The sequence below is a fragment of the Lepidochelys kempii genome, chromosome 14 (genome assembly GCF_965140285.1).
Source record: "Lepidochelys kempii isolate rLepKem1 chromosome 14, rLepKem1.hap1, whole genome shotgun sequence".
In the NCBI taxonomy this organism is placed as follows: domain Eukaryota; kingdom Metazoa; phylum Chordata; order Testudines; family Cheloniidae; genus Lepidochelys; species Lepidochelys kempii.
Window position 1 is genome coordinate 30,664,145 of NC_136393.1, and position 24,912 is coordinate 30,689,056.

Consider the following 24,912-nt stretch of genomic DNA (forward strand, 5'->3'; position numbering starts at 1 on the left):
CAGACTACTGTACCTCTTTCAGGAGTCTGATTTGTCTTAAGTACCCCAAGTTTCACCTCACTTAAAAACTACTTCCCTGCAAAATCAGACATAAAAATACAAAAGTGTCACAGTCTCACTGTTACTGAAAAATTGCTTCCTTTCTCATTTTTACCATATAATTTAAAATAAATCAGTTGGAATATAAATATTGTACTTACATTTCAGTGCATAGTATTTAGTACATTATAAACAAGTCATAGTTGTATGAAATTTTAGTTTGTACTGACTGTACTAGTTCTTTTTATGCAGCCTGTTGTAAAACTAGGCAAATATCTAGATGAGTTGATGTTCCCCCAGAAGACCTCTGTGTACCCCCAGGGGTATGTGTACGCCTGGTTGCAAACCATTGGCTAGAGGAACACTGATGAGGAATGGAATATTTTCTGTCTAAGGAGTGACACTGCTATTAAGTTCATGGTAAATAAATTGGGAATGTTGTGAATATTTGTCCATTGCTTATAGAGATATAGGATGATGTAGTTTTATCAAACAGTTAAACAGTATAATGCAAGGAAATGCAGTTAAGGTCCAAAATCCTTATTCCTGTGGCCATCCTCCACCAGACTCCTGGAGCTTTGCATATAATATGAGGCAGAACTTTTGTTTAGGAAACTTTAGATATGAATTATGTTTATTATGGTAGTGTTTAAGGATCAACCAAAAATGGGACATCCATTGTGCTAGGCACACAGACCAACATTTTCTATTTAATTTCAGGGACATTTGTAGTGTTAACTTGCTAATACACTGAATACACACACAATATAAGTTCCTTTATTTTATTTTGCTAAATAATAACATAGAAACACAGATTTACCCTATTAATGATCGTGCTGAAGTACAGTGAACATTGCACTCTTTCCTGTCATTAGCATCCCTTATTCAGACTGAGCTGGCATCAGTCCTGTGGCAGAAACAGATTAACTTTGCTGGAAGTATACCCCTTAGTTTTGCCTCATAGCAATGCTGGCTGTGACAGGATTTTCGGCATTTGTGCAAAAATTCACACACAGCAAAGAAGTGCTAGCCAAGACCCCCTTGCCATTTACCAACACGTGAAGGAAAGGGTGGGCATATGTTAGTGAATCCCCAGATTGAAAGTCTATGGAATAGCAGATCCTCTCTGCTTATTTTTCACTAATGTCCATACCCTGTCAGGTCTTGATCCAGCCCAGCTACAACAGCACCCCTTCTGCCCAGGAGGAGGGACCTGCAATTAAATTCCCAGTCAGTCTCAGCAGAGAGGCTGCTGCCTGGGACATAGAGGTAGAAAATCAGGGGCTATCCCAGCCAGAATGGTGCTGCTGGGGAGTGTGAGAAATGGTCCCTGCCTCCCCAGAGCTGAGCTCTGCCTCTAATGCTCTGATTTTCTGTCTCCCCAGTGAATGTGACTCTGGATCCAGACACAGCAAATCTCCACCTCATCATTTCTGCAAATCACAAAAGTGTGAGATGGGAACATGCAGGGCACAATCTGCCTGACAGTCCTGAGATATCTGATCCTGTTCCCTACCTGCTGGGCTATGAGGAGTTCATTTCAGGGACACATCCCCGGGAGGTGGCAATCAGGGTTGTGAATGTTGGTGGACCCCTGGGGCTGCCAGCAAGTCTGTGAGGAGAAAGAGGGGGGGGAATTCACCTTTAAACTGGAAGGGGGGGGATCTGGGCTGTGCAACAATGTCAGGGTCAATATTGGGCTCTCACCTCCTTTGTGACCTTCCCTGCCCTTGACTGCAAGGCCCAGGAAGTTCTGGGTCTCTCTGGACTATGAACAGGGGAAGGTAACATTTTACAGTGCTGATAAGAAGGTCCCGATCTTCACTTTCACCAAAGCTTCCTTCACTGCTGAGCAAATCATCCCTGCATTCTAGCTCTTTTTTTGCACACACGGCCTGTCAAAAATTAGAGGAACCATTGGTCTCTTCTCATCCCTGCTCTGCCCCCAAGCCACCCCTTTCCCCAAGCCCCTGCCCCGCCTCTTCCCTCCCCAGAGCACACCCCATCCCTACTCCTCTCCCTCCCAGTCCCTCCCGCAAAACAGCTGTTCACAGCAGGAGGGAGGCGCTGGGAGGGGAGGAGTTGATTAGCAGGGACGCCAGCTAATTAGCCCATTAGCCAAGTAATTAGCACCCACTAATTTTTCTCCATGGGTGTTCCAGCCCCGAGCACCCACAGAGTCAGCGCCTATGCTCCAACTGACTCAATGCATGACACTGACCGCTCTGGTCACAATTGTGAACACCATTTCCCAGGGGTCACAGGGACCAGAAGCCCACCCCCCTCTAAAGACCCACATGAATTTTTGAAAAAAGAAAAGGAGTACTTGTGGCACCTTAGAGACTAACCAATTTATTTGAGGATAAGCTTTCGTGAGCTACAGCTCACTTCATCGGATGCATACTGTGGAAAGGGTAGAAGATCTTTTTATATACACACAAAGCATGAAAAAATACCCCCTCCCACCCCACTCTCCTGCTGGTAATAGCTTATCTAAAGTGATCACTCTCCTTACAATGTGTATGATGATCAAGCTGGGCCATTTCTCACCCCCCCCAACCCGTATCTCTCACCACCCCGCTCCCTTCCCCCGACCTTCTGGCTCTCCCTTCCGCAGCCGATCTCCGTTTGTGTGTGTGGGGGGGGGATGAGAAAACCTGGATTTGTGCTGGAGATGGCCCAACTTGATCATCATACACATTGTAAGGAGAGTGATCACTTTAGATAAGCTATTACCAGCAGGAGAGTGGGGTGGGAGGAGGTATTTTTTCATGCTTTGCGTGTATATAAAAAGATCTTCTACACTTTCCACAGTATGCATCCGATGAAGTGAGCTGTAGCTCATGAAAGCTTATGCTCAAATAAATTGGTTAGTCTCTAAGGTGCCACAAGTCCTCCTTTTCTTTTTGCGAATACAGACTAACACGGCTGCTACTCTGAAACCATGAATTTTTGAAATGTCTTTTCCTGATTGTCTAGCTGGGCGAGTGCACCTAGCAGCTCTCCATTGTTGTGTGCAATTGCCCACATGACCTTGCTGGCTATACACTCAAACCTGCTCCTTTCTGGAGCAGACAGGAGATATTGGATCTCCTGGTCCTGTGGGAAGAAAGGCTGTGCAGGTACAGCTCTGATCCAACAGTCAAAAAGTCGACATCTACAAGCAGATTGCTTAGGGGATACAGGAAAAGGTCAACAACAGAGAACAGTAGCATGGGCTGGGGGAGCTGCCACTGTATCTCTCACCACCCTGCTCCCTTCCCCCGACCTTCTGGCTCTCCCTTCCCCAGCCTGTCTCCCTCCAGCCTCCCCACAGCCCCCCCTTAATCCCCCCACTCCCATTTCCCTCTAGTCATAGAATCATAGAATATCAGGGTTGGAAGGGACCTCAGGAGGTCATCTAGTCCAACCCCCTGCTCAAAAGCAGGACCCATCCCCAATTAAATCATCCCAGCCAGGGCTTTGTCAAGCCTGACCTTAAAAACTTCTAAGGAAGGAGATTCCACCACCTCCCTAGGCAACGCATTCCAGTGTTTCACCACCCTCCTAGTGAAAAAGTTTTTCCTAATATCCAATCTAAACCTCCCCCACTGCAACTTGAGACCATTACTCCTTGTCCTGTCCTCTTCCACCACTGAGAATAGTCTAGAACCATCCTCTCTGGAACTACCTCTCAGGTAGTTGAAAGCAGCTATCAAATCCCCCCTCATTCTTCTCTTCTGCAGACTAAACAATCCCAGTTCCTTCAGCCTCTCCTCATAAGTCATGTGTTCCAGACCCCTAATCATTTTTGTTGCCCTTCGCTGGACTCTTTCCAATTTATCCACATTCTTCTTGTAGTGTGGGGCCCAAAACTGGACACAGGACTCCAGATGAGGCCTCACCAATGTCGAATAGAGGGGGACGATCACGTCCCTCGATCTGCTCGCTATGCCCCTACTTATACATCCCAAAATGCCATTGGCCTTCTTGGCAACAAGGGCACACTGCTGACTCATATCCAGCTTCTCGTCCACTGTCACCCCTAGGTCCTTCTCTGCAGAGTCCAGCTCTGTTCCCCTGAGCTCCAGAATTCTCCCCCTGCCCCTCGATTCCTGTGTATTCCCTCAGCCTCCCTTCGGGGGCCCCACATCCCCATGGCCCCATCCTGCGCCCTGCATCCCTGTCCCCCCCCCCTCAGTGCCCTCTGGCTCTCAGAGGCCACTGTCCCTCCTCAGCCCCCTTCCAGCTCCCAGCCCCCTCTGGTTCCCCACCTGTCTCTGTCCCACCCACAATCCCTCCCACTCACTGCAAACCATGGGAGCTGGCAGCCAGCTTTCCTCTACCCAGTGCAGGGGCTCGCAGCCAGCCCAGCAACCCAGGCCCCGGGGTCCTGCAAGGAAGGTGGGTTGCACCGTAACAGAGTCACTGCAGCGACTGCAATTCGCTTCCTGCTGCCAGGCTGCGTGATCCCGGGAATTGCTCCTCTCGGCGCCTCCGGGGTCCTAGCGAGACCGAGTAAACCGGTCTGACCTCTGTGTGTCTGTCTGTTACTGTTATTATTTATTGTATCGTCACACACACACACAGAGAGCATGTTCTGTCTGTGTGATAGTGTCTGAGTTTGCGTACTCTGGTTTGGCAGCTTTGCAAAGTCGTAAAGTTGTGTGAGTGGATAAGGTTACTGGCTATTCTGTGAGACGTGTGGTTTCGGTAACAGTCAAACTCTCAGTTATTTCTTTTTGTGTGTTTATTGTTTCTTTCTTTATGAAAATTAATCAAGTAAATAAAAAGGATTTCACAGCAGCCGCCCTGCCCCAGATCCTTGGAGAGGATCCACATTCCCTAGGAGCAGGCAGCTCCTCTCAGCATTAAGGAGGCATCAGGCATAGAGGGCAGCCTGTCAATGGGAGGACAGAAAGGGGACATCCAGATTGCACGTCTGTAGAGACTTCACTTGGGGGTTTTCCCGAGAGTTCCCAGTATTAACCGAGACATGGGGGTGACAGGTCCTCGTCCACAGAAGCTGCGGGGGACATGTTTCCCGGTGACACTGACTGTGGTGGGATTCACTCTGGTAAGAGATTGATCCAGGGAGCAATTTGTAAGATGTGGTGTCTTTTCTCCACAGCATGTTCACTGTCTGCTAGCTCAGGGCTGAGCTGCAAGGTCTGCTCCCCTCGTTCAGGTCATGTAGTTGTCAGTGCTATGCCACCAGGTCAAATTAACCCACCACTGGGCTGTAGGGGGAAAAACTTCAGTTCTCCCCCCTTCCCCCACAGGGCTACCTGCTGCTCCTTACCCTACCAGTGTAACTTGCCTGCACAATCTGCCACCGGTAGCAGTTATTAACATCTGCGTATCCTCTCCTTTGCTGCCCTGTCACAATTTGCTGCCTCTGCCTTTCCCGATCCTACAGTCCCAGGGCAGTAAATTGTGATGGATGGAGGCATTCCCACCACAGTTTGGTACCTCTCACCTTTCCCCACTTTCTGGTCTAGGGGTAACAGACTGTGATGGATGGGGTTCGTCTATCATAGTTTTCCCACCTCTGCCTTCCTCCATCCTTCGGTCCAGAGCTGGTAAATTCTGATGGATGGGGACATTCCCAGCACAATTTGCTGCCTCTTCTATTTCCCTTCCTCTCTGCCTTTCGCTGTCTCCTCGTCCAGGGGCAGAAAGTTGTGATGGATACAGGGCATGTCTGTCACACTCTGCGGCCTCTACCTTTGCCCATCAATGCAGTATTGCCAACTTTGGGAGAGCAAAAATCCTGAGCCCAATCCCAAAAAATCATGAGATTGGCCCCCAAATTATGATATTTTAATAAAAGATTATGGTGTGTTTGTAGGCCAGTCTTGTGGTGTTTGAACTCCCCCTGCCTGTCACCGGTGTCACTCACTCTCCTGTGTACTGGGTAGGGTGATCCTGGCACTTGTTACAGGAGCTCTCAGCCGCATATCTGCCCACCTCCGCTCAGCAATTAATCCCGTCCCTCAGTCCCTCATCAGTTCTGTCCCCACCCAGCCCCCCTCAGTTCAGCCCCCCCAGTGGGTGATGTGTGAGCCCCCCCTTTGGGGAGACTAGCCACACAGCCCAACCCCTTGCACCTGAGCCCCCCTACACCCGCTAGAGCCCCCAACCCTCCCAATGCAACCCCCAGCCCCGAGCCTCCCCAAAATTCCCACTAGCCTCCACCGGACACCGGAGCCCCGAGCCCTCCCCCCCACGGCTGAAGGAGTCCCAGATGAACGGCCCTAGGCCACCGGCCAGCCTCAAAGCCAGCTCACCTGCCGGCCAGCCTCAGTGCCTGCCTGCCCGCCGGCCCCAGCACTGGCCCCAGCACTGGGCTGCCCACTGGCCTCAGCATCAGATTGCTGGCTAGCCCCAGTGCCGGCCCCAGTACTGACCGAGTCACTGGCTGGCCCAGTCCCAGTGCCAGGTCACCTGCTGACTGCAGCACCGGTCGGCCCACTGACCCCAGAGCTGGGTTGCTAGCCAGCCTCAGCACCAGCCCCAGCCCCGGGTCACCGGCTGGGAGCTGAGCTGCTGCTGGATTGGAGAAGAGGGTGCAGCATGGGCAGGGTCAGGCCTTGGCTTTGGGGATTGTTTGCCATTGCTTTCGGGGAGGGAGGGAAGGAAGGAGGGAGGGAAGACTGATAACATGTACCCAAAACCACCTGCGACAATGTTTTTGCCCCATCAGGCATTGGGAACTTAACCCAGAATTCCAATGGGCACAGTACATCACTCCATGAGTCAATGCTAGCCATGGTATTGAGGACGCTCTCCACCGACCTACTGTGCTTAGTGGGGAAATACACAATCAACTGTATAAAATTGCTTTCTAAAGAGTGACTTCTGTGGAACTTGGGGAGGAGGGCAGGCAGTTATACAATGGATGCAGCGGGGGTCTGTGCTCTAGTTGCTTTTCCTGCAGCTCCACCAGATGCCTGATCATGTCCATTTGTTCTCCCATTAGCCTCAGGATCTCCTCCTGTGTGTTCTGATCACACTCACTGTATGCTTTCTTGGCCTCTGCCACCGAATGCCTCCATGCATTTAGCTGTGCCCTATCAGTGTGGGAGGACTGCATGAGCTCAGAAAACATGTCATCGCAAGTGCAGGTTTTTTTGCCTTCTAATCTGCAATAACCTCAGGGACGGAGTTGATACGGGGAACATAGAAACATTTGCACCTACAGGAGGGATAAAAAGGGAGAGTAAAATTTAAGAAGATACATTTCTGAGAACAAAAGGGAGACTCTTTCACAGTGAATCGAGCGATTCACAGCAAACAGCACATGTGTTTTAGGTACAAGGTCGCATTTTGCCTTTTATATTGAGCGCCTGCTGGTGTGGTGATACATCACACATGACTGGGAAACAGAGTTCAGTTTCCAGGCAGCCATGGTAAGCCAAAAGGTATGTGGGATTGGCTTCTTCTGCCTTCGTAACATGTGGGAATGGTTTCAAACTGCAGCGCCCTCCTTTCCCATAGCAAGCAATGCCGGTTGAGTTTACCGTTTAAAAGGAGGGGCTGCGGTTTTGGGGTGGATGTGCAGCACACCCCTCCCACCACCACATGGCTATTCTCCAGGATGATCGCTTTTAGCCAAGCGCAAACAGCCCAGCATGAACGGGGTCCTTTTACTGTTCCCTTACAAAAATTCCCCTATTTCAACCAGGTGACCATGAATGATATCTCTCTCCTGAGGCTGACACAGAAAGATAAAGACTGAATGTTGCATGAATGCAACCAAAACCCAGGACCATTTGCTGCCATGCTTTGTGCTACAGTGATTCCAGACTACTTGCTACTGGCTTGGCAAGGTAAAGTGTCCTACCGTAGAGGACAAAATAAGGCAGCCCTCCCCAGAAACCTTCTGCAAAGGCTTTCAGAGTACCTCCAGGAGAGCTTCATGGAGGATTCCGGCTCCATCCCCAGATACGTTAATAGATTTTTCCCATTGCTGTGCTGGCCGTGAATGCATCCAAATTCTTCAGGGCAAATCAAACGTTAAACACAATTGCTTTTAACCCCTGTTGTGTAGTTACAAATGTCCACTCACCAAGGTGCCTTCTCTGCCTTCAGGGTCCAGGAACCTGCCTTGGGGGGTATTGGCTCCAGGGTGATGGAAAGGTCTTGGCTGCCGGGGAGAACAGATTCTCCACTTGCCTGCTGCACATTCTCCTCCTCCTCTTCCTCATCCACAAAATCCTCCTCCGTGTTGCGTGAGACTCCCCCCTTGCAGGTGTCCTCGGACAATGGTGGGGTAGTGGTAGGGTCCCCCCCTAGAATGGCATGCAGCAAAGGTGCTGACTCCGTGGGTGCTCCAGGGCTGGAGCACCCACGGGGAAAAATTGGTAGGTGCTCTCCACCCACCGGCAGCTCCCCGTCCTGCCCCCCTGCCCCAGCTCACCTCTGCCTCCGCTCCACCTCTGCCTCCTCCCCTGAGTGCGCCACCATGTCCTGCTTCTCCCCCTGGCTCCCAGCACTTGCACCATGAAACAGCTGTTTCGTGGCGGCAAGTGCTGGGAGGGAGGGAGGGTGGAGGAGGAGGAACATGGCACACTCAGGGGAGGAGGCAGGAATTTGGGGAGGGGTCCAATAGGGGCATGGAGGGAGCGGAGTTAGGGCGGGGACTTTGGGGAAGGGGTTGGAAGGGGGCAGGGCAGGGGTGGGGGCAGGGGTGGAGTTGGGGCAAGGCCGGGGGGGTGGGGGTGCAAGCACCCACCAGCGCTGGGAAAGTTGGCGCCTGTGGCATGCAGCTGATCGTAGAAGCGGCATGTATGGGGCTCTGATCCAGAGCAACTGTTTGCCTCCTTTGTCTTTTGGTAGGCTTGCCTGAGCTCCTTAACTTTCATGCAGCAGTGCTGTGTGTCCCTGGTGTAGCCTCTCTCCACCATGCCCTCTGCGATTTTGGCATATCTCTCAGCATTTCTTCTGCTGGTTCGTAGTTCTGCCTGCACAGATTCTTCTCCCTGCACAGCAATCAGATCCAGTGTCTCCTGTTCGCTCCGTGCTGGAGCTCGTTTGCGATTCTGGGACTGCATAGTCACCTGTGCTGCTGAGCTCGCCACGCTGACTGAACAGGATATCAAATTCAAAAGTTCCCGGGGCTTTTCTTGTGAACCTGGCTAGTGCATGGGAGTTGAAAGCGCTGTCCAGTGCAGTTACATTGGAGCACTCTGGGATAGCTCCCAGAGGCCAATACCATCGAATTGCACAGCGCTGTGTCTGCACTACCCCAAATTCGACCCAGGAAGGTTGATTTTAGCACTAATCCCCTCGTTGGGGAGGAGTACAGCAGTCGATTTTAAGAGCCCTTTAGGTCGGCGGAGCGGGGTTGGTTGTGTAGCCGCATTGCTTATAAAATCGACCTAACGCTGCTAAATTCAACCTAACCTCATAATGTAGACCAGACCTTAGTTGTATTACTTACAAAAGTTTTAGCATAATTATACTGAAAGAAAGAGAAAGAAAGACACCCACCCCACCCCATCCGCCTAAAAAAACCCTTTCCATTTACAAATGAATCATAGAATCATAGAATATCAGGGTTGGAAGGGACCCCAGAAGGTCATCTAGTCCAACCCCCTGCTCGAAGCAGGACCAATTCCCAGTTAAATCATCCCAGCCAGGGCTTTGTCAAGCCTGACCTTAAAAACCTCTAAGGAAGGAGATTCTACCACCTCCCTAGGTAACGCATTCCAGTGTTTCACCACCCTCTTAGTGAAAAAGTTTTTCCTAATATCCAATCTAAACCTCCCCCACTGCAACTTTAGACCATTACTCCTCGTTCTGTCATCTGCTACCATTAAGAACAGTCTAGAGCCATCCTCTTTGGAACCCCCTTTCAGGTAGTTGAAAGCAGCTATCAAATCCCCCCTCGTTCTTCTCTTCTGCAGGCTAAACAATCCCAGCTCCCTCAGCCTCTCCTCATAAGTCATGTGTTCCAGACCCCTAATCATTTTTGTTGCCCTTCGCTGGACTCTCTCCAATTTATCCACATCCTTCTTGTAGTGTGGGGCCCAAAACTGGACACAGTACTCCAGATGAGGCCTCACCAATGTCGAATAGAGGGGAACGATCACATCCCTCAATCTGCTCGCTATGCCCCTACTTATACATCCCAAAATGCCATTGGCCTTCTTGGCAACAAGGGCACACTGCTGACTCATATCCAGCTTCTCGTCCACTGTCACCCCTAGGTCCTTTTCCGCAGAACTGCTGCCTAGCCATTCGGTCCCTAGTCTGTAGCTGTGCATTGGGTTCTTCCATCCTAAGTGCAGGACCCTGCACTTATCCTTATTGAACCTCATCAGATTTCTTTTGGCCCAATCCTCCAATTTGTCTAGGTCCTTCTGTATCCTATCCCTCCCCTCCAGCGTATCTACCACTCCTCCCAGTTTAGTATCATCCGCAAATTTGCTGAGAGTGCAATCCACACCATCCTCCAGATCATTTATGAAGATATTGAACAAAACCGGCCCCAGGACCGACCCTTGGGGCACTCCACTTGATACCGGCTGCCAACTAGACATGGAGCCATTGATCACTACTCGTTGAGCCCGACAATCTAGCCAGCTTTCTATCCACCTTATAGTGCATTCATCCAGCCCATACTTCTTTAACTTGCTGACAAGAATACTGTGGGAGACCGTGTCAAAAGCTTTGCTAAAGTCAAGAAACAATACATCCACTGCTTTCCCTTCATCCACAGAACCAGTAATCTCATCATAAAAGGCAATTAGATTATTCAGGCATGACCTTCCCTTGGTGAATCCATGCTGGCTGTTCCTGATCACTTTCCTCTCATGCAAGTGCTTCAGGATTGATTCTTTGAGGACCTGCTCCATGATTTTTCCAGGAACTGAGGTGAGGCTGACTGGCCTGTAGTTCCCAGGATCCTCCTTCTTCCCTTTTTTAAAGATTGGCACTACATTAGCCTTTTTCCAGTCATCCGGGACTTCCCCGGTTCGCCACGAGTTTTCAAAGATAATGGCCAATGGCTCTGCAATCACAGCCGCCAATTCCTTCAGCAAAATGACTGAATTTGGACTGTCATTTGACTTGGCTTTGAGGCTAAAATAGCAATGTCGATGTTTGATTTTGGGCTGTAGCCTGGGCTTCAAATCCTGGTAAGGGAGATCCTCAGGATCTCAAACCTCAGGCTCCAGCCCCAGCCTCTACACTGCTAGTTTTAGCCCTGAAGCCTGAGCCCCTGCAGGACCCTGAGTCAGCAGCTCCCAGGGTCTGAGACTGGCTGCAGTGGTATTTGTTTTGGTTTGAGGCTGAGTTTTTGTTGTTGTTCCCCCCACCCCAGCTTCGACTTACTCTGAAAGAGGCAGGTCTTGTGTTAATGAGTGCTGCAGTGTGTGATCCTGTGTCACTAAAGATTATATAGCAAGGCACAGACACAAGGAGGCTGAATTAACAGGGCCTAGACATCCTTCATTCTGTCAATGCCTAACTGAGCGTTCTCAACTTTGCACCCTTAAGAACATGCTTTTACTGTAATGTTTTGAGGGTAAAGTTGTTATAAATCCCCTCAGTTTTCCTGCTCTACCATATAATTATTTAATTTGCAGATATTCTACCCTCTAATCTTTCTGCTTTACTTTCCAATCATCAAATATTGCTGCACAGATTTCCCGCTTTCTTCACTTACTGAATTTTACTGCATCCCCCTCAGGGGCTGATCCCTTTCTCTCTGTAGATGGGTTACTAATATTATCTCTGCATAAAGATTGTGTTTTTCCTTTAAATACCCACTTGATATGAAACCTTTCAGATTTCGCTTTCCCCCTGCCTGCGTAGCCAATTTGTATAAATCTTCTCAGGTTTGTCCTCATTTTCTCTTAATTATCAAATACTGCTATAAACTCTCCTCAACAGTCACGGATTTCTTCTGTCTCTAATTACTGAATAATGTAAGATTCCCTCAGTTTGGGAGGAGAACTGCTACCCTGAGTAATTCCCACAGCTGGGGGCATAGGCACTGATTCTGTGGGTGCTTCAGGGCTAAAGAACCCATAGGAAAAAAATGGTGAATACTCAGCTCCTACTTGCAGTCCCCCGCTCCCGATCAGCTCCTCCCCCTCTCCCCAGCACCTGTAAGTGACTCCACTGATCAGCACCTCCCCCTTTCCCCCCCAGTGCCTCCCACCCACCGCGACCAGCTGTTCCGCTGCATGCAGGAGGCACTGGGTGGAGGGGGCGGAGTGAAAGCAGGGTGCGCTCAGGGGAGGGGGTGAAATGGGGATAGGAAGAGGTGTGGCATGTTAGAGAGAGGATGGGAAGAGGCAGGGCAGGGTGGGGCCTTGCAGAAGGGGTAGAATGGGGGCAGGGCAGGGGGTGGTAGAAAGTCAGCGCCTCTGGGTGGGGGTGTAATAGAGAGAGAGAGCCTGGGGCACTGGCCTGGTGTGAGATCTGAGTCCTGAGCCAGAGGTGTAAACCAAAGTCAGGCCATGTATCAAAGCAAATACAAGCTCACAAGTTCACTGCCCAGTACATGAACTCATCAAAGTTGATGCTAATGTACTAGGCACTAGGGATTTACATACATATACTCTAGGTAGTATAGATAGAACCCAATCTAGTACACGATAAGGGTTTACCAAAAACAATTGATGGGGATTTTTTGTTTGTTTCAGTCTATAAATGTCGGGGTACTTTGCCTTAATTCCCTGTTCAGCTGAGGGGGCAGTGGAAAGTCCTGCCACTGACTGAGCCGTTCCTGGCTGCTAGGCACTCGTGTGTCGGTGTGCCTGTAACCATGGAGCCAGGGCGCTGGGACTGTGTGTAGGGGGCAACAAACCTGGCCCATTGCCTTTGTCACTGAACCGGGATGGGGTCTTTTTGATGAGTAACACTGAAGGCTGCTGAATGAGCAGCCTGCCTGATCTGCTGTTAATAATAACCAGGGGCAGAAGCACCAGGCAGCCGGAGCAGCATTACAAAGTCAACCACGTTACAGCCTTCAACACTTAGTGCTGTCAATGTCTGCTGAACCAGCTATCTGCGCAGAGCTGGACAGCACACTGAAACAACATACACAAGGGCAGCACTAGGGGATGTAGCCACCCCACAGTTTGCCTGAGACCCCCATAGCCACCCCTCCTAGCACAAAGGTCAAAGCAGCCACCGCTCTCCGGTCCCCCAGCTCTGAAGGCAGAGTGGAGAGAGCGGTGGCTGTTGGCAGTGGGTATAGGGGCTGGTACATACAACCTACTTCCACCCCCTGCACAGGGGCTGGGATGTTTCTGAGGATATGGCAAGGGATCCAGGACTCTCACCCCAGTGGCACAGCCTAGCAAGGAGGGGAGCTCCTGGTCTGGCTTCCAATCACAGCACCAGTTGTTCTTTGAATTAGCCAATCAGCAACCAGGGGATGCACATTTAAACACCCTTTGTGGGAGGAAGTTGCGCTGACTTGGATGGCTTAAGTGCAATACGGGGAGGTGGGATGTTCCCTTGCACACCAGTAAGAGACCAGGGAGGTGTGATAGGCAAGTGGGAGCACCAGTCAGGCATGGAGAGAGGTTCAGTGTATCTCTTTGGAGCAGTTGGCTACACTGAGTCTCCGTGAGGTGGTCTCTCTTCAGAGGTGGTTGCTAAGGCAACTTTTATGGTACTTGTATTTAATCTTGATTTTTGCTGCCTGTCAGATTAGCAAGGGAGATGTAGGTTAGATATTAGAAAAAACTTAAACACAGGAACAGGTTACCTAAGGAGGCTGTGGAGTCCCTGTCATTAGAGGGTTTTGAGAACAGTTAAGTCAGATCCCTGTCAGGGATGGTCTAGGTTGTACTTGGTCCTGTCTCAGCAAAGGGGGATGGACTATGTGACCTCTCCAGGTCTCTTCCAGCCCTACATTTCTAGGATTCTATGTAAATCAGGAATTCCTCAGCTGTGCTCTGTAGAGAAATCACTGGTCATAGGGTGCCAACTCTCCTCTTTGTTTTAGATGCATTGAATTTTACTCACAGATGGCTAAAAATATGTGAAATATGTTATTTACATTTCTTCTGCCACCTGACAATTACTGTGGTCACCACATGGGTGTTACTGGGAAGGAACCTTCTCCAAGAGACAGTCTCTGGGGGGGTTGTCTACTCTAGGAGGTAGTTTACTGTAAAATTCTCATGCAGACAAGGCACATGGTCATTTTCACCTCAGTGTAACTAGTTCAGAGGGATTGTATGGGATGAGGTTTGGGCAGGGAAGGGTTTGTGGTCACCCTGATCAGCAACATTGAGGGGAAGCTGTGCCTTGCTTCATCTCCACAAGGATTGTACAGTGAGATCACTCTCTCAAGTTCACTGTCACACTGTAAAAAATCCCACCCTTTCTTCTAGTGTGGACATGGACATGGATGTGGATATAAGATATGTCTGCTGAACCAGCTATCTGCACAGACCTGGACAGCACACTGAAACAATGCATACAATTTTGGTCCATGGATTTACAAGCCAGGCTTTCCCCTTTGATCAGCACATCAGTCACTTGGTGGTGATGTCTGTAGATGGAAGTGGAAGAGAGAGGAAGAGCATGGCAAATGTGTCTCCCTTTTATCATGTTCCTTCTTCCCTCTTGGCTTTCCCCCCTACATACAGGGTCAGGTTAGCATTACCTCACCATAGTCTCAAACTGACCAAGAGAAGGAGGGTGACTCACTCGAGAGTCCAACAGATCCTTTGTTGCTACCTAGGCCAGTCTCCCTTTATTTGTGGGAGGCTGAGCTGTGTTTGTCCCATACATGTCCTGATGAGCTGTGAACTGCCCCTCTGTTCCTAGACAGTTTTGCCTGGGCTTGTTTTAAACCAGTGAGGACACATTTTCAGCCTCATAACTATATACATGAAATTACACCCTATAACATTACTATAACAACAATGCTCAGTGCATCATGAGCCTTCTGAAGACACCCAACATGTCAAACTTTGCATTGGATACCACACAATCATATTATAAGGACGAACATGGGGGTGTAGGGTGTTCCCCTAAGGTACAGAGCGTCACACCTGCCCCCTTAGTTTACTGCAAGAGTAGCTTGAAGGCAGTTTGTATTATAGTTCTCTTGGCACCCAGCCATCAAGGCCATGAGGTAGTATGCCTCAGTTTCCCCATTCACACACCGCAAACCAGGTTTATCTGCTGTGATCAGCTTTAAATCTGTTTACAGGTATTAACTGAGAACTAGTTTCAGAGTAGCAGCCATGTTAGTCTGTATTTGCAAAAAGAAAAGGAGCTGATCGGGGTGACCACCAGAGCTAATGCATCCAATGAAGTGAGCTGTAGCTCACGAAAGCTTATGCTCAGATAAATTTGTTAGTCTCTAAGGTGCCACAAGTACTCCTTTTCTTTTTGAGAATTAGTGTTACCATAAGGTTTAACATCAGTAACAAAATTCTTATCCCAAAACTTAACATTAATACCAATTATTTTTTATCACAGATGAGTGTTGACAAGTATCTTTATGATACCATACCCTCTGTTCAGATAGTGTAATTTGAGTTTAGTTTGTTCATTACCCACGGTGTCCTTTGACTCTCTCCCATGTAATCAGTCACTGGCTTTTCTTTCCCTCCAGTGTGCCCCTGTATGTGGGCTCTTAATTTAATCATGTTTCTGGAATTTTGGTATCTCAGAGTCCAGCAAGATAAGGGTCCAGGGGGATCCTGCACATTGGCTGGCCCTTTGGGGAGTGGTCTCCCAACCCCAGGACTGTACATATACAGAAAATCCAGCTCCCTTTTTGCGGTTACCCGGTGCTCCCCGTCCCATCACTGAGTCCTTTCTTGCCCCCTTTTCCTAGAGGGCTGTGATCTGGGCTCTCTGGGCTAGCTGTGTTTACCCTTTGATCAGATTCACCTTTTCATAGAATCATAGAATATCAGGGTTGGAAGGGACCCCAGAAGGTCATCTAGTCCAACCCCCTGCTCGAAGCAGGACCAATTCCCAGTTAAATCATCCCAGCCAGGGCTTTGTCAAGCCTGACCTTAAAAACCTCTAAGGAAGGAGATTCTACCACCTCCCTAGGTAACGCATTCCAGTGTTTCACCACCCTCTTAGTGAAAAAGTTTTTCCTAAACTTCCTAAAAGTTTTTCCCAGCAGCTTTCCAATAACTGCTCTCTGTCTCACCAGCCTGGGGGAAAACACCCCTTTCTCTGTCATTTAGGTCATTTGTATTCAGGCAGACTACCACCTGGCAATTTCCCGGTCCCAACTCCTCTGTTATCACAGGCATTGGAGCTGCATCTTGATTTAAAGAGACACAGTTACTTTCCAAAAACTTATCAGAAATAGCATCCTGAAAAATTTGGACCTGGATTGGGGTACTGTCTGCCACCCCTTTCTCTGTCCCTGAGAAGTCAGCTGTATGACTGCTCCCCTCCAGGAGGTCAGTGACACAGTTCTTCTCAAAACCTGGGTCACAGGCTGAGTGCCTGGGTGCACAGATGCTGACCCAGCCATCCTCCTAGTGTTCTGGGCATCCTGCCCCAAGTGACTAGTGAGGAGACATTCCTGTACCCCCACTATTCCTTCCCCAGTTTCCTCCTCTGGGCCCCCTGCTCAGACACATTTTCTCTGTGGTCCCTAGGAAGGGTTCTGTCTCTTTTTCATCTGAAAAACTCTGCCAGCTAACAACTGGGACAGTTTCTTTAATCACTGACAACACCCAATGGCCTGTGATGGGATGTTAGATGGGGTGGGATCTGAGTTACTACAGAAAATTCTTTCCTGGGTGTCTGGCTGGTGAATCTTGCCCATATGCTCAGGGTTTAGCTGATCACCATATTTGGGGTTGGGAAGGAATTTTCCTCCAGGGCAGATTGGAAGAGGCCCTGGAGGTTTTTTGCCTTCCTCTGTAGCATGGGGAACGGGTCACTTGCTGGAGGATTCTCTGCTCCTTGAAGTCTTTAAACCAGAAATTTGAGGACTTCAATAGCTCAGACATAGGTGAGAGGTTTTTCACAGGAGTGGGTGGGTGGGGTTCTATGGCCTGCGTTGTGCAGGAGGTCGGACTAGATGATGGTAATGGTCCCTTCTGACCTTGGTCTCTATGAATTTACCTCTCCTGCCCTTGCTCCTAAGGCCATGTTGCCTTCATAGAGTCATAGAATATCAGGGTTGGAAGGGACGTCAGGAGGTCGTCTAGTCCAACCCCCCTGCTCAAAGCAGGACCAATCCCCAAATAAATCATCCCAGCCAGGGCTTTGTCAAGCCTGACCTTAAAAATATGTAAGGAAGGAGATGCCACCACCTCCCTAGGTAATGCATTCCAGTGTTTCACCACCCTCGTAGTGAAAAAGTTTTTCCTAATATCCAACCTAAACCTCCCCCACTGCAACTTGAGACCATTACTCCTTGTTCTGTCATCAGCTACCATTGAGAACAGTGAAGAAAGGAGAACAGCAGAATCCGGACCCTGGACTTCAGAAAAGCAGACTTTGACTCCCTCAGGGAACTGATGGGCAGGATCCCCTGGGAGAATAACATGAAGGGGAAAGGAGTCCAGGAAAGCTGGCTGTATTTTAAATAATCCCTATTGAGGTTGCAGGAACAAACCATCACGATGTGTAGAAAGAATAGTAAATATTTCAGGTGACCAGCTTGGCTTAACAGTGAAATCCTTGCTGATCTTAAACACAAAAAAGAATGGAGAAATGACCAGGGAGGTCATAAAAATATTGCTTAGGCATGCAGGAGTGAAATCAGGAAGGCCAAATCACACTTGGAGTAAGAACAAGGGTTTCTTCAGGTATATTAGCAACAAGAAGGTGGTCAAGGAAAGTGTGGGCCCCTTACTGAATGAGGGAGGCAACCTAGTGACAGAGGATGTGGAAAAAGCTAATGTACTCAATGCTTTTTTTGCCTCTGTCTTCACGAACAAGGTCAGCTCCCAGACTACTGCATTGGGCAGCACAGCATGGAGAGGAGGTGACCAGTCCTCTGTGGAGAAAGAAGTGGTTCAGGACTTCTTAGAAAAGCTGGACAAGCACAAGTCCATGGGGCCAGATTCTCTGCATCCGAGGGTGCTAAAGGAGTTGGCAGATGTGATTGCAGAGCCATTGGCCATTATCTTTGAAAACTCATGGCGATCTGGGGAGGTCCTAGATGTCTGGAAAAAGGCTAATGTAGTACCCATCTTTAAAAAAGGGAAGGAGGAGAATCCAGTGAACTACAGGCCAGTCAGCCTCACTTCAGTCCCCAGTAAAATCATGGAGCAGGTCCTCAAGGAATCAATTCTGAAGCACTTAGAGGAGAGAGAAATGATCAGGAACAGTCAGCATGGATTCACCAAGGGCAAGTCATGCCTGACTAATCTAATTGCCTTCTATGACGAGGTAACTTGTTCTGTGGATGAAGGGAAAGCAGTGGACGTGTTGTTCCTTGACTTTAGCAAAGCTTTTGACACGGTCTCCCACAGTATTCTTGTCAGCATGTTATAAAGAAGTATGGGCTGGATGAATGCACTATAAGGTGGGTAGAAAGTTGGCTAGATTGTCGGGCTCAACGGGTAGTGATCAATGGCTCCATGTCTAGTTGGCAGCCAGTATCAAGCGGAGTGCCCCAAGGGTCGGTCCTGGGGCCGGTTTTGTTCAATATCTTCATAAATGATCTGGAGGATGGTGTGGATTGCACTCTCAGCAAGTTTGCAGACAACACTAAACTGGGAGGTGTGATAGATACGCTGGAGGGTAGGGATAGGATACAGAGGGACCTAGACAAATTGGAGGATTGGGCCAAAAGAAATCTGATGAGGTTCAACAAGGACAAGTGCAGAGTCCTGCACTTAGGACGGAAGAATCCAATGCACTGCTACAGACTAGGGACCAAATGGCTAGGCAGCAGTTCTGCGGAAAAGGACCTAGGGGTTACAGTGGACGAGAAGCTGGATATGAGTCAACAGTGTGCCGTTGTTGCCAAGAAGGCCAATGGCATTTTGGGATGTATAAGTAGGGGCATTGCCAGGAGATCAAGGGACGTGATCGTTCCCCTCTATTCGACATTGGTGAGGCCTCATCTGGAGTACTGTGTCCAGTTTAGGGCCCCACACTACAAGAAGGATGTGGAAAAATTGGAAAGAGTCCAGCGGAGGGCAACAAAAATGATTAGGGGACTGGAACACATGACTTATGAGGAGAGGCTGAGGGAACTGGGATTGTTTAGTCTGCAGAAGAGAAGAATGAAGGGGGATTTGATAGCTGTTTTCAATGACCTGAAAGGGGGCTCCAAAGAGAATGGATCTAGACTGTTCTCCGTGGTAGCAGATGACAGAACAAGGAGTAATGGTCTCAAGTTGCAGTGGGGGAGGTTTAGGTTGGATATTAGGAAAAACTTTTTCACTAGGAGGGTGGTGAAACACTGGAATGCGTTGCCTAGGGAGGTGGTGGAATCTCCTTCCTTAGAAGTTTTTAAGGTCAGGCTTGACAAAGCCCTGGCTGGGATGATTTAATTGGGGATCGGTCCTGCTTCGAGCAGGCGGTTGGACTAGATGACCTCCTGACGTCCCTTCCAACCCTGATATGCTATGATTCTATGATTCCTGGTTTGTGAGCAGCAGGTCAAGAAGAGCTCTGCCCCTAGTTCGTTCCTCCAGCACTTGCACCAGGAAATTGTCCCCTACACTTTCCAAAAACTTCCTGGACTGTCTGTGCACCGCTGTATTGCTCTCGCAGCAGATATCGGGGTGATTGAAGTCTTCCATGAGAACCAGAGCCTGTGATCTAGTAACTTCCATTAGTTTCTGGAAGAAAGCCTCGTCCACCTCATCCCCTTGGTCTGTTGGTCTATAGCAGACTCCCAGCACGACATCACCCTTGTTGCTCACACTTCTAAACTTAATCCAGAGACTCTCAGGTTTTTCTGCAGTTTCATACTTGAGCTCTGAGCGGTCATACTGATCTCTTACATACAATGCAACTCCCCCACCTTTTCTGCCCTTCCTGTCCTTCCTGAACAGTTTATATCCATCCATGACAGTATTCCAGTCATGTGAATTATCCCACCAAGTCTCTGTTATTCCAATCACATCATAATTCCTTGAGTGTGCCAGGACTTCCAGTTCTCCCTGCTTGTTTCTCAGGCTTCTTGCATTCGTGTATAGGCACTTAAGATAACTCGCTGATCATTCTGCTTTCTCAGTATGAGGCAGGAGTCCTCCCCTCTTGCGCTCTCCTGCTCGTGCTTCCTCCTGGTATCCCACTTCCCTACTTACCTCAGGGCTTTGGTCTCCTTCCCCCGGTGAACCTAGTTTAAAGCCCTCCTCACTAAGTTAGCCAACCTTCTTGTGAAGATGCTCTTCCGTCTCTTAGTTAGGTGGAGCCCATCTCTGCCAAGCACTCCTTCTTCTTGGAACACCATCCCATAGTCAAAGAATCCAAAGCCTTCTCTCTGACACCACCTGCACAGCCATTCACTGACTTCCATGATCTCTACCTAGGCCTTTTCCTTCCACAGGGAGGATGGACAAGAACACCACTTGTGCCTCAAACTCCTTTATCCTTCTTCCCAGAGCCACGTAGTCTGCAGTGATCCGCTCAAGGTCATTCTTGGCAGTATCATTGTTGCCCACGTGGAGAAGCAGGAAGGGGAAGCGATTCGAGGGCTTGATGAGTCTCGGCAGTTTCTCCATCACATCGTGAATCCTCGCTCCTGGCAAGCAGCACACTTCTCGGTTTTCCTGGTCGGGATGGCAAATAGATGACTCAGTCCCCTTGAGGAGGGAGTCCCCGACCACCACCTCCTGCCTCCTCTTGGGAGCAGTGGTCATGGAACCCCCATCCCTAGGACAGTGCATCTCATGCCTTCCAATTGGTGGAGTCTCCTTCTGCTCCCTTCCCTCAGATGTATCATCTAGTCCACTGTCCACATTAGTACCTGTGGAGAAAACATGAAAACGGTTGCTCACCTGTATCTGCATTTCTGGTACATGGATGCTCCTCTTTCTTCTTCTGGAGGTCACATTGCCAAATTTCTTCACCATCCTTCTGTCCCCACTGCGCAGCCTGCTCCGATTCTTAAGAATGTTGTGCCCATAGAAGCATATCCTGATGTCTGTCCAGGAAATCTTCATTTTCTCTTATGCAACACAGGGTTGATACTTGTTTCTCCAGACCTTGAACCTTCTCTTCCAATATGGAGACCAGCTTGCACTTTGTACAGACAAAGTCACTTCTGTCCTGTGGAAAAAAGACAAACATAGCACATCCTTCTGCTGGAAAGGAGCTAGTCTCAGCCCCTCCCCTACTTGGAAATACACTGCTTCCCTGTGTTACAGAGTCACAGGAATACTCACCCACAACAGTGGTTTCTGAGATCCCCCAGCCCTTCTTTGGGCTCTCCTCTGGGACACGTTTCTCTATGCTCCTTAGAGTCGGGTTTATCTCTGGTTCAGCTGCAACCTGCTGCCAGCTAACAACCTGGACAGTTCTCTCCTTGGCAGGCATTACACCCCCTGTGATGTTGCACTCTATATGATTTTATGAAAATATGCTAATGAGTGTGAATATAATGTATAATATATGGAATATTATTCATGCAAAAGGTCTCTTGTAAGGTATCATTACAAAGCTTATAATCTACTGAGTGTGGTCATCCTAGTTGTAGAAATGTATCACTCTTGTGTCTGGAACTAGAAATACGAAATTTCTGAGGGCCTATTGTAATTATGCAAAGTGTGGGCCATTAACGGTGGTTTGGAATCTTGATGGCTCCCATCAGCCAGGACAATTGACTGTGGATGGCTCTGTTTGCTTGCAGGCCTTCCTGTGAGCCAAGGTGGAAGGAATGAAGGCTTGGGTCTCACAGGACGTGACCATGGCACCTGGTACTGAAATCCATCTTAAACCTGGTGCTTTTCCATTTAGAACGGGGGTGGGGACCCAGAGAGGGATAAAGAATTCCCGCCTTATGCAAAAGATATATAAGTGGGTGGCCATCATGAGAAATCCCCTAACTAGCACCTGAGCTAGAACAAGGGCTATACCAGGGGAAAGGATTGTGCCCAGACTAGGAAGGCGTCTAATCTGTGAAAGAAGTTTATTGAAACATCTCTGAGGGTGAGATTTTATTTGTATTCAGTTTTATTACTGTACTAGGCTCAGACTTGCGTGTTTTATTTTATTTTGCTTGGTAATTCATTTTGATATAGATATTCAGGCCTGTCTGTAAAGGCCTATACTCTAAGAATTTAGGTGTATTCTTATCGCTTGGCTAGTTCTAGAGGTATAAAAGAAAGAAATCACTGTCTGCCGGTGTAAGGGCCTTCTCTTACTGTGACAGTTTGTGGCCCTGTTCTTAGGCTAAGGCCTTTGGCTAAGCAGCAGAGGCAGCCATAAGCTGGGAAGCGAACGGTCACATCCTCACATTCCAAACTAGTCACACTGAAATAAGGTGCTATTGGGCTGTTAGGAATACAATCCTGTACTGATAGTTCCTATCACCTCCAGAGAAAGGGAAGTGCCTAGAAAATGTAAAAGGAAACTTAGTTTGATAGCATCCTGTCTGGCAAGAACTCACTTATCAATAGCTGGGATGTGAAATCCTCACTTCTGTGTTGTCTTGTCATTATAGTTCCCACTTTGCTATTGTTTGTCTGTATAATCTCTGTCTGGTTCTGTGATTGTTCCTGTCTGCTGTATAATTAATTTTGCTGGGTGTTGTTAGGATATAGATATTCAGGCCTGTCTGTAAAGGCCTATACTCTAAGAATTTAGGTGTATTCCTATCACTTGGCTAGTTAGAGGTATAAAAGAAAGAATCAAAATCACTGTCTGCCAGTGTAAGGGCCTTCTCTTACTGTGACAGTCTGAGGCCCTGTTCTTAGGCTAAGGCCTTTGGCTAAGCAACAGAGGCAGCCATAAGCTGGGAAGCGAATGGTCACATCCTCACATTCCAAACTAGTCACATTGAAATAAGGTGCTATTGGGCTGTTAGGAATTTAATCCTGTCCTTATAGTGCCTATCACCTCCAGAGAAAGGGAAGTGCCTAGAAGCTGTAAAAGGAAATTGAGGTTGATAGTTTTCTGTCTGGTAAGAACTCACTTATCAATAGACACAGCTGGGAAACTCTTATGTCTTTACAGATGTAGTTGTGAAATCCTCACTTCTGTATTGTTTTGTCATTATAGTTCCCACTTTGCTATTGTTTATTGGCATGGTCTCTGTCTGGTTCTGTGATTGCTTCTGTCTGCTGTATAATTAATTTTGCTGGGTGTAAACTAATTAAGGTGGTGGGATATAATTGGTTAGCTAATCCATGTTAGGATTGGTTAGTTAAATTTTAGTAGAATGATTGGTTAAGGTATAGCTAAGAATATTACTATATAAATTAGGGGCAAACAGGAAGTAAGTTGGGATTCGAAAATAAGGAAAAAAGGAACTTGTATTTAAGCTTGCTGGAAGTTCACCCCAATAAACATCGAATTGTTTGCACCTTCGGACTTCGGGTATTGTTGCTCTCTGTTCATGCGAGAAGGACCAGGGAAGTAAGTGGGTGAAGGAATAAGCCCCCTAACATCTTGGTGCCGGGACTTGGATACATCGCATTGGATAGGTGAGTGGCAGCCTGTAAGTCCCCCTCCCCAACAGTCCGCGCAGCTGCTTGGAGGGGGTATGGCGAACTCTCGTGATGGTAGTTGTGGGTTCTGGCAAGCTGGGGTAACGGATTTTTTGAACAAATGGATAAGGAAGAATCAGGGCCCATACCAGGTGCAGGGGTTCACCTGGGATGAGATTGAGAAGGAGATGGGAGAGGTTTTGGGAGACCCCAAGAGAAAGGAGTGTAGGAAAAAGGGAATGGTATTACAAGGTTTGTGTGCTGGGATGGCATACTGGGTAAAAAGGGAAGCTGATCTCCTCCAACACATTAAGGATTTGGAGGAGATTGTGGATCAGCAACGGATTTTAACAGAAAAATCTGTGTTAGCAGTAGAGGTAGCGGATTTGAAGGCACGGGATGCTGCACGGACAGAGGAGTCTTGTGAGGCAATCCGGAGAGAGAGGGACGAACTGCTGGGGAGAGTAGGAGACTTAGAGGAGGAATTGTATTATTGTAAACATGGGGGCAATGGATTTGGGGACCTCAAACCATCCGCCCCACTAATGGAACTGAAGGAGACACCTCCACCACCCTACCCTGAAAAAACACTGTACCCACCACTGCCGGTGGATGTTGTAAGCCGGCGATCCACAGTTACAGCCCCTGCGAGAGAGGCTACCCGGGAGGAACTGCAGGAGGCAGGAATAGTGGCCCCAGTTGTGGGGTGGGGGGACCATGCCCCACAAGTAGTAGAACAGGCAGAAATCCGCCCCTTGTCCCTGAAGGACCGGGAGGCAGTACTGGGCCGCTTGGGAAAGGTACCCCGGAATGATTGGGATCAGTTTGTGCTGTGGCTAGTGGAGGTGGGCAGGGAGATGGAGGGTCTAACTCGTGAGGACCAGGTGATCTTATGGCGTAGTCTTTTGGGACAAGGTACCTTGGGAATCGATGTGGCAGGAGTGGCACATCCATTTCTAATTCCCGGACAGGTGGCAAAACACTTGTTTGGGGTGTACTCTCGTACTGCGGGGATGAATAAGATGAAGCGAGTCCCTGGGGAAACAGGGCGGGATACACTTAATCGCATACAGGCCTGGGCACGGTGCTGGGTGGATCCCCTGGACGGTCCATGGGTGCTGCCACAGGCAGGGGCACCGGGACCTGGTGGGGGTGTGGAGCAGGGCAGGGGTGTGGAATTGCTGGAGAAATGGTTGGAGCTGAGCAATCCGCAGTTCGTGGGGCATTTAAGGTTGCAGCACCCTGAACTTGCTCCCAATCAGCTACCCCAGTTTCTGGAACAGGCAGATGTGTGGAGGCAGATGCATCAGGGGGAAGAGCC

At 48.8% G+C, this 24,912-nt stretch overlaps 1 pseudogene; it reads left to right on the forward strand.

Moving 5' to 3' along the window:
• LOC140898205 (uncharacterized) overlaps positions 1-24,912 on the forward strand; it is a 203,793-nt pseudogene that overhangs the window by 43,886 nt on the left and 134,995 nt on the right.